The sequence below is a fragment of the Triticum dicoccoides genome, chromosome 1A (genome assembly GCF_002162155.2).
Source record: "Triticum dicoccoides isolate Atlit2015 ecotype Zavitan chromosome 1A, WEW_v2.0, whole genome shotgun sequence".
NCBI lineage: Eukaryota > Viridiplantae > Streptophyta > Magnoliopsida > Poales > Poaceae > Triticum > Triticum dicoccoides.
In genome coordinates, this window is record NC_041380.1 from 520,546,196 (window position 1) to 520,556,678 (window position 10,483).

The following is a 10,483-nucleotide window of genomic DNA, read 5'->3' on the forward strand; positions in this document are numbered from 1 at the left end:
TTCTGTAAGAGGCTGTTTCCAGGACTTGAACCCATGACCTCATGGTCACAAGGCAGCAGCTTTACTACTGCGCCAAGGCTCCCCTGCATCCATTTTCTATCAATTTACAGAAAATGGAACATCCTTTTTATCTAGTACCAATTTACAGAGAACGAAAGTATGCTACTTTCGAACACTTCCTGCAAGAACTCTTCCACAGCATAGCCATGATCAGTACACCAATCTAATACTGAAACTTATTCATACATGTGTCAATCTGTGCGACTCAAACAACAATCATGTACATGTATTAGTTCTAATTTCACTTGCTAGGATCAGAGGTAACTAACCAGCAAGAGTTATTACAGTATCTTGAAATGAAGCATTGCTAGCCCCTACAATCAAATTTGTCGACATCCATAGAGCATATATTGTCGATAAATACTCTGATTTTCTCCAGGGATTAAATTTTTTATGTAATAAATTGTTGATTCATCATGGTCCAGCATAAAAAAGAAGTGGTAGTTATAATCTGTTATCTAATAAAGTGGTTCAGGGTGTCAAACACAATATGAATTTTGAAACAGTTTCATTGCGCAGGAGCAGATGGCCTGCAGTTATGTTTGTGAAATTTACTGGCCAGAGAAAAAAATGTGAAATACCAAATTCTAAACAGCTCGGCATCAGGAGAGGCAGCACCTCATCATATATTGGGTCTTTAACAAAATCAAAGACATAGTAAGAGTATTCCTGAGCTCCTAGTCATACATACTTGAGCTAGCTAATAGTGACATATTACTACATCTATGTGAACCTTTATTATCCTACTCTGCTTTTCTTGATCCTCTGCTTTGCTATAAAGCTCAGATTTGGTAACTTAACCCTGAACTTCTAAAACATGCTTTCATTTTCCAAAAAAAGAAGTAAATTTCTTTGGCATGATCAAGCCAAATCAACCTCATCCGTCTTGGCCCCTAGCTCAAATGATATAAAGCTGAGGCAACTAACATTTTTCCAGTTTGTAATGAGATTACGGTCTGCATAATCCTGGTCCAGGCAAAATTCATACAGCTCCTTAGATATATCCTTCCTTCTTCTATAGAAAAGATCATAAATGTAACGGCTTCTTGGATGAGAAATGCGGAAAATTGGCCAGAGTGCTTCACACTTTCCCTGTATGACCAAGGGTAACATCTGAATTCCTCAAATTAGTGTATATTCTACAGACTTGATTCCCCCCTAAAAACATACATCCACGCCTCTAGACTTCTTTCTTCTCTGAAAAATCTGAAAACATACCAAGATCTGATTATAGAATAAAATTTAATGATCCATTAAACTTGAAATCCGTACGAATATACATGAAAAAAACTGAAATCTCCATTGTTGATTTCTAACAGCACGAAATTTGAGTCACACCTCAAATCTTCAGGCAAAGGTAGTCTGTTGTAGGCACAATCATAAATTAGCTAGAACCCTGTCATGCAAACTACCAACAGAAAATTGACTTCGTTTATCAATTGGAGGCTTACTGGATTCAATATCCATCTAATATCCACAAAAGATGAGGTTGCTGGGGAGTTCTCCGTGAATCAGAGCCTGCTCCAAAGCCTATTGTGCAGTGATCCTATGATCGGACAGAAAGGTACATTCTATAATATGTATTATTAGAGAACTGATAGACTGTTCATTTTTCTCAAATGCAATGAATTTTTCAACCATTACCAACGTGCAGACCTTTGATGATTCAACTCACATTAACCATGTAAAAATTCAGAGCAGTGGGGTACCTTGTTGTCGACCATCAGAGAAACTTCCAGTTATGCCTCACCGGCCACAATGTCCACATGTAGAACCCAATGGGAGCACTCTCTCCGTTCATACTTGGAACACGCTGTGCTTGTGTTGATAGACATCGTAAAAAGAAGCACCAGACAGTGCACTCACAAACCTAGAAACTGACATCGATGACTCGGCAGAACATGTGGTGAAGCCCGCGCTCACCGCTTCCCAATGTGTTTGAGGTGGCCCTCCTCCACCACAAGACGGTTGTGTCAGATGGCATTGGAGCGGTACGCTACGGCCACAGCGGCTGGAGGTGGAAGGTTGCCGTCACCACCGTGGTGGGAGTGACGCCTCAATCAGTCACTAACAACAAAATCAAGGTGAAATTGTCCTGAAAAAAGAAAACAAAAGCAAATGAATCCAGTGCCCTGGCTACATTTAGATAAATAGCTATCCAAATTTAAATGTAGTAGTCATACAGAAGAGCAACCGAACTCGCATTTGCTCCATACTGACTTTTGCTTGTCTATGTATTGCACACCGTCGGCCAATTCCCCTTATGCAGCTGCACCTAAGCATCCGAACAAACACAAATCCTGCAAAAAAAACTGAGAATTTATTGATTGAGTATATGAAATTGCACAAAACGCAAGTTGAATCCTAAAAAAATAGGATTATCATTGAGACAATACATAAGCATGTACTGTATGTGCACCATAGATTCAGGATGAATAACAAGAAGAGATTAGCATGATGGTTGAGGGAGCTATGGGCTTGCTGCTCCATGCCACGCTCACCCCCGATGAGGAGTCGTGGGAATGCCATCCTCCAACCCCAGCCGCCGGGTGATCTGGAAGTCTCGCACCACACTAGCGGGGCCGCGGCTGTCCGCCAGCAGCACAGCGAGCCCCATGATGAGGCATACATTGAGGAAGCTGCAGCTTTGCTTGCGTCTGAGGCGCCTTCACCCACGGCGAACTGGGCGACGCCAGCAACTTCGTGACGCCGCGGCCGGCGTCCTATTGGATGATGTAGTTCGGGCGGCATCCATTGGAGGGGTTGGGTTGCGACGGGGGCGGCGAGCGGGGAGAGGTGTGACCGTGGAGGCGGGGATGTCCAGCGGGCTGACACGCGAACGCGGCGGCGAGCGGGCTGAGGTGCTGCCGTGGCGGCGAGGGGGCTGAGGTGTGGCGGCGGCGAGGGCTCGGCAAGGGCAAAGGCGAGGGTTCGAGTTGAGGAGGCAGATGCGTACGGGTATGTGGGCCTGATTCACTGGGCCAAAGTGCACGGTCGAGCATTGTTTGCATCATTTGATGCACACGGCGTGGTTTCCCGAATTAGTACCACTCGTGTATATGTTTTAAATTTTTTTTTTTTGCGGGGAAAAGAGATTAAATTAAACTGGGGTATGAGTACAATCAGCACAAATCGCCTCAGCGATTTCTGGAGGGTAGTTTCTAAGCCAAACGGCAGTTCTGCCTTGTACTCTACCTAGTCTAGCCAGCTCGTGACTTGCCTTGTTAGCATCACGGCTGATTTGGGCTACCTGAATATCTCTTTCCCTGATGAGCTCCCGAATCACACTGATCCTTGATGCATAGATGGACGAGTTCGGACTTCTCACATCCAATAGCTTGATGGCCTCCACACAGTCTGATTCTAGAGTGAAGGCATCCGGAGTCCAGTGCAGCGCGAGGGCGAGGCCCTCCTCCATCGTTGCAAGCTCCGAGTCGAGTGCATCGATGCCAACATGTATCTGTCGGCTTGCCGCGAAGATCACGGCTCCCGTGTAGTCGCGGAGGATCATACCTGCGCCTGCTGTTCCATCATTTGCATATGCCCCATCAACATTCAACTTCATCCTCCCTTCCTCAGGCGGCTGCCACTTCTTCCTGATTTTCTTTCGGCCATCTCTCTTATGCTTGTCCTGGTTACTCATTGATATGTATGACACTGTTTCCTTTCCTTTCACTACGTCTGCTGTTGGATGTTGCTTTATATACATCAGCGTGTCCATATAACTACACAGAAATCTACGGGAGCTCTCAGCTGGCGGAGCCGGCTTATTGTGTGTAAGTTCATTGTGGACATGCCAGATCCTCCACAGAAGCATTAGCAGCAGCGAACGTTGGGTCTCAGTTTGTCTCGCTAGGATCTGCAGTAGCCATTCGTGTCCATCCGTCCGCAACATGTCGTCCCTCGGCAGGTCCCAAACTTCACGCATCACCTCCCAGAGCAGCTGCGCTTGGGTGCAACGAACTAGCGCATGGAAAGTATCTTCATCTTCCCTCCCACAGATGCGACATGTTGCATCGTGTGTCATATGTCGTGTTTTCATGTTCACTTCTGTTGCCAGAATATTTGAGGCTACCTTCCATGCAAAGACGCCTACCTTTGGGGGTACTGGACACTGCCATATCAAGCGCCATCCAGGCCGCTCACCATCTGGTCGGCTGCTAGTAGCTCCAACCCCTTGCTGGTTCATTTGTAGCTGGAGCGCGAGGCGATAGGCGCTGCGGACAAAGAAAATACCCAATTTATCCGGATGCCAGGCCAAAAAATCTTGTTCATTCCTCAATGATGGTCTGATCTTTATTATCTCCGCAACATCCATTGAGAGGAAATATTGGTTTAGCAGTTGCATATTCCAATTGCCACTGGGTTCTAGAAAGTCAGCTACCCATCTCAATCTGCATCGTCGCTGCTGTGTTACAGGTCTCAAGCTCCATGGTCTTGGTATCCAAGGGTCTCGCCACACTCGGATACTTGCTCCGTTGCCTACACGCCAAATGATTCCTTGTTTCAGCAGTTGCAACCCATACTCAATGGCATGCCAGGTCGATGATGCGTTGCCTGTAAAGACAGTATCAATCAAATTTCCATTAGGGTAATATTTTGCTTTTAGTACACGTGCACAAAGGGAATCAGGGTACTGGAGGAGGCGCCAAGCTTGTCGCGCTAGGAGAGCTTGGTTGAACAAACGCATGTCTTTAAAGCCCATGCCCCCTTGGTCTTTCGGTTGTGTTAGTCTATCCCACGCCATCCAATGAGTTTTCCTTTTGCCATCCTTTGCACCCCACCAATAATTTCGGATCAATTTCTCTACGTCATCACATAGGCCAAATGGTAGCTTAAAAACTCCCATGACATATACCGGCAAGGCTTGAGCCACTGATTTTATCTTTACCTCCCTTCCAGCTGAAGATAGGTCATTATCACCCCCTTGCATTAACCTCTTTGTTGTCGTTGATTGTAGATTTTGAAACTTATCCTTAGTCATTCTTCCCTCAGGAGTTGGCAGTCCCAGGTACTTGGGCTCAAACACCTCATTTGTTACGTGCAAGGTATGCTTTACTTCCTCTCTAGTTTCTTGGTCACAAGAATCTCCAAAAAAAATTGAGCATTTTTCTAGGTTAATAAGTTGTCCTGTACTAGTAGCAAATGTATCTAGTACATCTCGGATCCGGATGGCCTGCTCAGCATTAGCTTTGAAGAACAAAAGACTATCATCCGCAAAGAGCAAGTGTGAAATGCCAGGCGCTCTTCTGCATATTTTAACTGCTTCAATATTTTCATTCTGCACCTCACGTTGTAGTAGAGCCGAGAGGCCGTCGGCGACAAAGAGGAAAAGAAAGGGAGACAGAGGGCAACCTTGCCGGAGTCCACGGGAAGGCGAGAACAAATCCAGAAGAGCTCCATTAAATTTTACTGTATACCTCACTGTGGTCACACATGCCATAATCCATCCGACCCACCGGTGAGCGAAGCCCATTCTTTGCATTGTTCTCCTTAAAAACTCCCAGTCCACCCTGTCATAAGCCTTAGATAGGTCCAGCTTATATGCACAGAAATTCTTATCCTCATTTGTATTATGCTCGATGAAGTGCAGACACTCAAAGGCAATCAAGGCATTATCAGTAATTAAACGTCCAGGCACAAATGCACTTTGGTTCTCAGATATCAGATCACTCAGGATTGGTCTAAGTCTATTTACCAGACACTTTGCCACTACCTTGTAGAGCACAGTGCAAAGACTTATAGGTCTGAAGTCCTTGAGACATTCTGGTTGCTCAACTTTGGGTATAAGCACAATGGCTGTGTCATTTACGCCCTCGGGCATCCTCCCTGTCGCAAAGAATAATTTAACTGCATTAGTTACCTCAACTTGTAAAGTAGCCCAATTTCGTTGAAAGAAACGAGCTGGGAATCCATCAACCCCCGGTGCCTTCAGAGGTCCGATTTGAAATAAGGCATCACCAATTTCCTCCTCTGTGAAGTCCTTGCATAACATGTCATTCATGTCAGCCGTCACCAATTCTTGAAAAAGGGGTACCAAATTATCAACATTCACATTGGGGTCACGGGTGAATAGCTCCTTAAAGAAGGATGTCGCCATTTGCTCCATGTCCGAGGGTGTATCCTTCCAAATTCCTTCAGCATCTTTTAGCCTTTTTATCCTGTTTTTTCGTGCACGCCACACAGCTCTTTGGTGGAAAAAATTTGTGTTGCGGTCCCCTTCTTTGAGCCAGCTTATACGGGATCTTTGCAACCATAGCATCTCTTCCCGATAGAGCAACTCGTTCATGTAATCTGTGACACGCCGCACCTCTCGTTGATCTGCACCTTCTTTGTGTAACCTTTCCAACTCAGCTCTTGTTCTTTCTAGTTCTTTGAGGACGTTGCCAAACCTCCTTTTACTCCATCCTTGGAGGACATTCATGACCTTGTCCAGGCCCATGCGTATTGCGCCCAGATCGTTCTTCCGGCCAGCCTCTGCCCATGCATTAGCTACCAGCTCCGGTAACTCGCCTGCTCGCTCCCATAGTATTTCGTACTGTCGGCTAGGTGCGCGGCACCTCTGAATATGCTCATGTTTTTCTTGTGCCAACCGTACAAGCAGAGGACAATGGTGTGAACATGGCGACACCAAGTGCACAACCCGTGCTTCTGTACAAATATTTCGCCACCTGTCGTCCGCTACTGCCCTATCGAGACGTACTTTAACATTGCGCTACCCTCTCTGCTTATTGTCAAAGGTGAATGGCAAGCCAGAGAAGCCAATATCCCTCAGCTCACAAAAAGCAAGTGCCTCTCTGAAAGCAGCCATCTGATTCTCTGGGCGAGGAGTAGACGAGAGATGCTCGAACTGCCATAGGGCTTCATTAAAGTCTCCAACTATCAACCAAGGTAAGTTTGATTTTTGTTTTAACTCCTGCAGCTTGCTCCACATATGGTGTCTATTCTCAGCTCTCGGTTCTCCATAAATGCAAGTCAGCCGCCACAAGGGATCCTCCGGAGACACCCTCACATGGACATCAATATATCTATCACTAGTATCCTGGACTTCAACGAACAAACTATCATCCCAGTATAGTGCAAGTCCTCCACTATTTCCATTGCTACTTACTCCGGTAAAGCCACGTAGGCCTAACCTTCGACAGTGCCGTCGCATCCTTTCTTCTCTTTGCCGCGTCTCACAGAGGAAAACAATCTGGGAATCATTAGCCTTTATCAGGCCTTCCAGATCACGAATAGTAATGGCGTTCCCCCCTCCGCGACAATTCCAAGACAAGCAATTTAGGTTGCTGATCCGATTTCCAGAGATATCATCCCTAGGATTCATGGTGAGGCCTCCAGGATCAAACTGCACACCTGCCAGTCGGGATCTGCTTCGTCGATTCTCGCTGCACCTCAATACTTCGGCATGCCGGTCTTCCCCACTGCCAAGGTCGGACACAGTCGCGACGATGGGCATGGCCGCGTGGGCGAACGTGGCGGTGGCCATGGGGGACTCAGCGGAGCGGGCGGCCGTAGCCGCAAGGGCGGACTCAGCCGCGCGGGCAGATGTAGCCGCAAGGGCGGACTCAGCCGCAACATGTCCGTCCCGTGGACGGCGTCCATGTACGGAGCAAAAGCCAGCCTCGCTGGTAGTGGTGCTCCTTGGCAGCGGCGGCGGCGGCGGCCCGTCGCCCCGTTTCCGCCAAACCCTAATCATCGACGGGGCTTATCCGTGCTTTAAATTCAAACTAAAAACATAAATTTACAGAAAGAAAGCGTATTGTGACGGTGAACCCACGGAGTCAATCCGTGCTTTATTATTAGGGATAGATATGAGTTATGTATGTTGGTGGCCCAATGTTGTTCGGAGTCCGGGATGAGATCACGGACATGACGAGGAACTCCAAAATGGTCCGGAGATAAAGTTTGATATATGGGATAATAGTGTTTGGTCACCGGAAGGGTTCCGGAATTCACCGGAAGGGGTTCCGGATGTTTCCCGAAATGTTTGGGTACGAGAACACTTTATTTGGGCCAAAGGGGAAAGCCCACAAGGTTTTTGGAAAGCGCAAAAGGAAGTTTTGCGCAGTCCAGGGGCCAGATGCTAGGGTCCATGGCGTCTGGGTCCAGACGCCGGGAACCCTGGCGTCTGGCCCTGGAGTCCGAGAAGGACTCTTGCCTTTCGGGTGAAACCGACTTTGTGGAGGCTTTTACTCCAAGTTTCGACCCCAAGGCTCAACATATAAATAGAGGGGTAGGGCTAGCACCCAAGACAAATCAAGAAACACCAAGCCGTGTGCCGGCTACCCAGTCCCCTCTAGTTTATCCTCCGTCATAGTTTTCGTAGTGCTTAGGCGAAGCCCTGCGGAGATTGTTCTTCACCAACACCTTCACCACGCCGCCGTGCTGCCGGGAACTCATCTACTACTTCGCCCCTCTTGCTGGATCGAGAAGGCGAGCATATCATCGAGCTGAACGTGTGCTGAACGCGGAGGTGACGTACGTTCGGCACTTGATCGGGACGGATCGTGAAGGTGTACGCCTACATAAACCGCGTTATAAACGCTTCTGCTTTTGGTCTACGAGGGTATGTAGACATACTCTCCCCTCTCGTTGCTATGCATCACCATGATCTTGTGTGTGCATAGGAAAATTTTGAAATTAGTACGTTCCCCAACAGTGGCATCTGAGCCTGGTTTTATGCGTAGATGTTATATGCACGAGTAGAACACAAGTGAGTTGTGGGCGATATAAGTCATACTGCTTACCAGCATGTCATACTTTGGTTCGGCGGTATTGTTGGATGAAGCGGCCCGGGCCGACATTACACGTACGCTTACGCGAGACTGGTTCTACCGACGTGCTTTGCACATAGGTGGATGGCGGGTGTCAGTTTCTCCAACTTTAGTTGAACTGAGTGTGGCTACGCCCGGTCCTTGAGAAGGTTAAAACAACACTAACTTGACGAACTATCGTTGTGGTTTTGATGCGTAGGTAAGAAGGTTCTTGCTCAGCCCGTAGCAGCCACGTAAAACTTGCAACAACAACGTAGAGGACGTCTAACTTGTTTTTGCAGGGCATGATGTGATGTGATATGGTCAAGGCATGATGCTATATTTTATTGTATGAGATGATCATGTTTTGTAACCGAGTTATCCGCAACTGGCAGGAGCCATATGGTTGTCGCTTTATTGTATGCAATGCAAATGCCCTGTAATGCTTTACTTTATCACTAAGCGGTAGCGATAGTCGTAGAAGCATAAGTTGGCGAGACGACAACGATGCTACGGTGGAGATCAAGGTGTCGCGCCGGTGACGATGGTGATCATGACGGTGCTTCGGAGATGGAGATCACAAGCACAAGAAGATGATGGCCATATCATATCACTTATATTGATTGCATGTGATGTTTATCTTTTATGCATCTTATGTTGCTTTGATTAACGGTAGCATTATAAGATGATCTCTCACTAAATTATCAAGATATAAGTGTTCTCCCTGAGTATGCACCATTGTGAAAGTTCTTCGTGCTGAGACACCATATGATGATCGGGTGTGATAGGCTCTACGTTCAAATACAACGGGTGCAAAACAGTTGCACACCCGGAATACTCAGGTTAAACTTGACGAGCCTAGCATATAACAGATATGGCCTCGGAACACGGAGACCGAAAGGTCGAGTGTGAATCATATAGTCGATATGATCAACATAGTGATGTTCACCATTGAAACTACTCCATCTCACGTGATGATCGGACATGGTTTAGTTGATATGGATTACGTGATCACTTAGAAGATTAGAGGGATGTCTATCTAAGTGGGAGTTCTTAAGTAATATGATTAATTGAACTTAAATTTATCATGAACTTAGTACCTGATAGTTTCTTGCTTGTCTATGTTGATTGTAGATAGATGGCTCGTGCTGTTGTTCCATTAAATTTTAATGCGTTCCTTGAGAAAGCAAAGTTGAAAGATGATGGTAGCAATTACATGGACTAGGTCTGTAACTTGAGGATTATCCTCATTGCTGCATAGAAGAATTACGTCTTGGAAGCACCGCTAGGTGTACCACCTGCGCCAGCAACTGCAGACATTGTGAATGCCTGGCAGTCACGTGTTGATGACTACTCGATAGTTCAGTGTGCCATGCTTTACGGCTTAGAACCGGGACTTCAACGACGTCTTGAACGTCATGGAGCATATGAAATGTTCCAGGAGTCGAAGTTAATATTTCAAGCAAATGCTCGGATTGAGAGATATGATGTCTCCAATAAGTTCTACAGCTGCAAGATGTAGGATAATAGTTCTGTCAGTGAGCATATACTCAGAATGTCTGCGTACTGCAATCACTTCATTCAATTGGGAGTTAATCTTCCGGATGATAGCGTCATTGATAGAATTCTTCAATCACTGCCACCAAGCTACAAGAGCTTCATGATGA

General features: G+C 46.5%; 1 long non-coding RNA gene across 3 annotated transcripts; it reads right to left on the reverse strand.

Moving 5' to 3' along the window:
• Positions 1-662: 662 nt before the first annotated feature.
• On the reverse strand, positions 663-3,029 carry LOC119285339. Of its 3 annotated transcripts, XR_005139461.1 has the most exons (4): positions 2,562-3,029; positions 2,244-2,360; positions 1,770-2,155; positions 663-1,606 (listed from the first exon to the last, which is right to left on the reverse strand). It is a non-coding gene; the product is annotated as an uncharacterized LOC119285339 (long non-coding RNA). The 3 variants fall into 3 exon arrangements; XR_005139459.1 differs by having other exon boundaries at positions 663-2,155; XR_005139460.1 differs by having other exon boundaries at positions 663-2,155; positions 2,244-2,372.
• Positions 3,030-10,483: the final 7,454 nt, after the last annotated feature.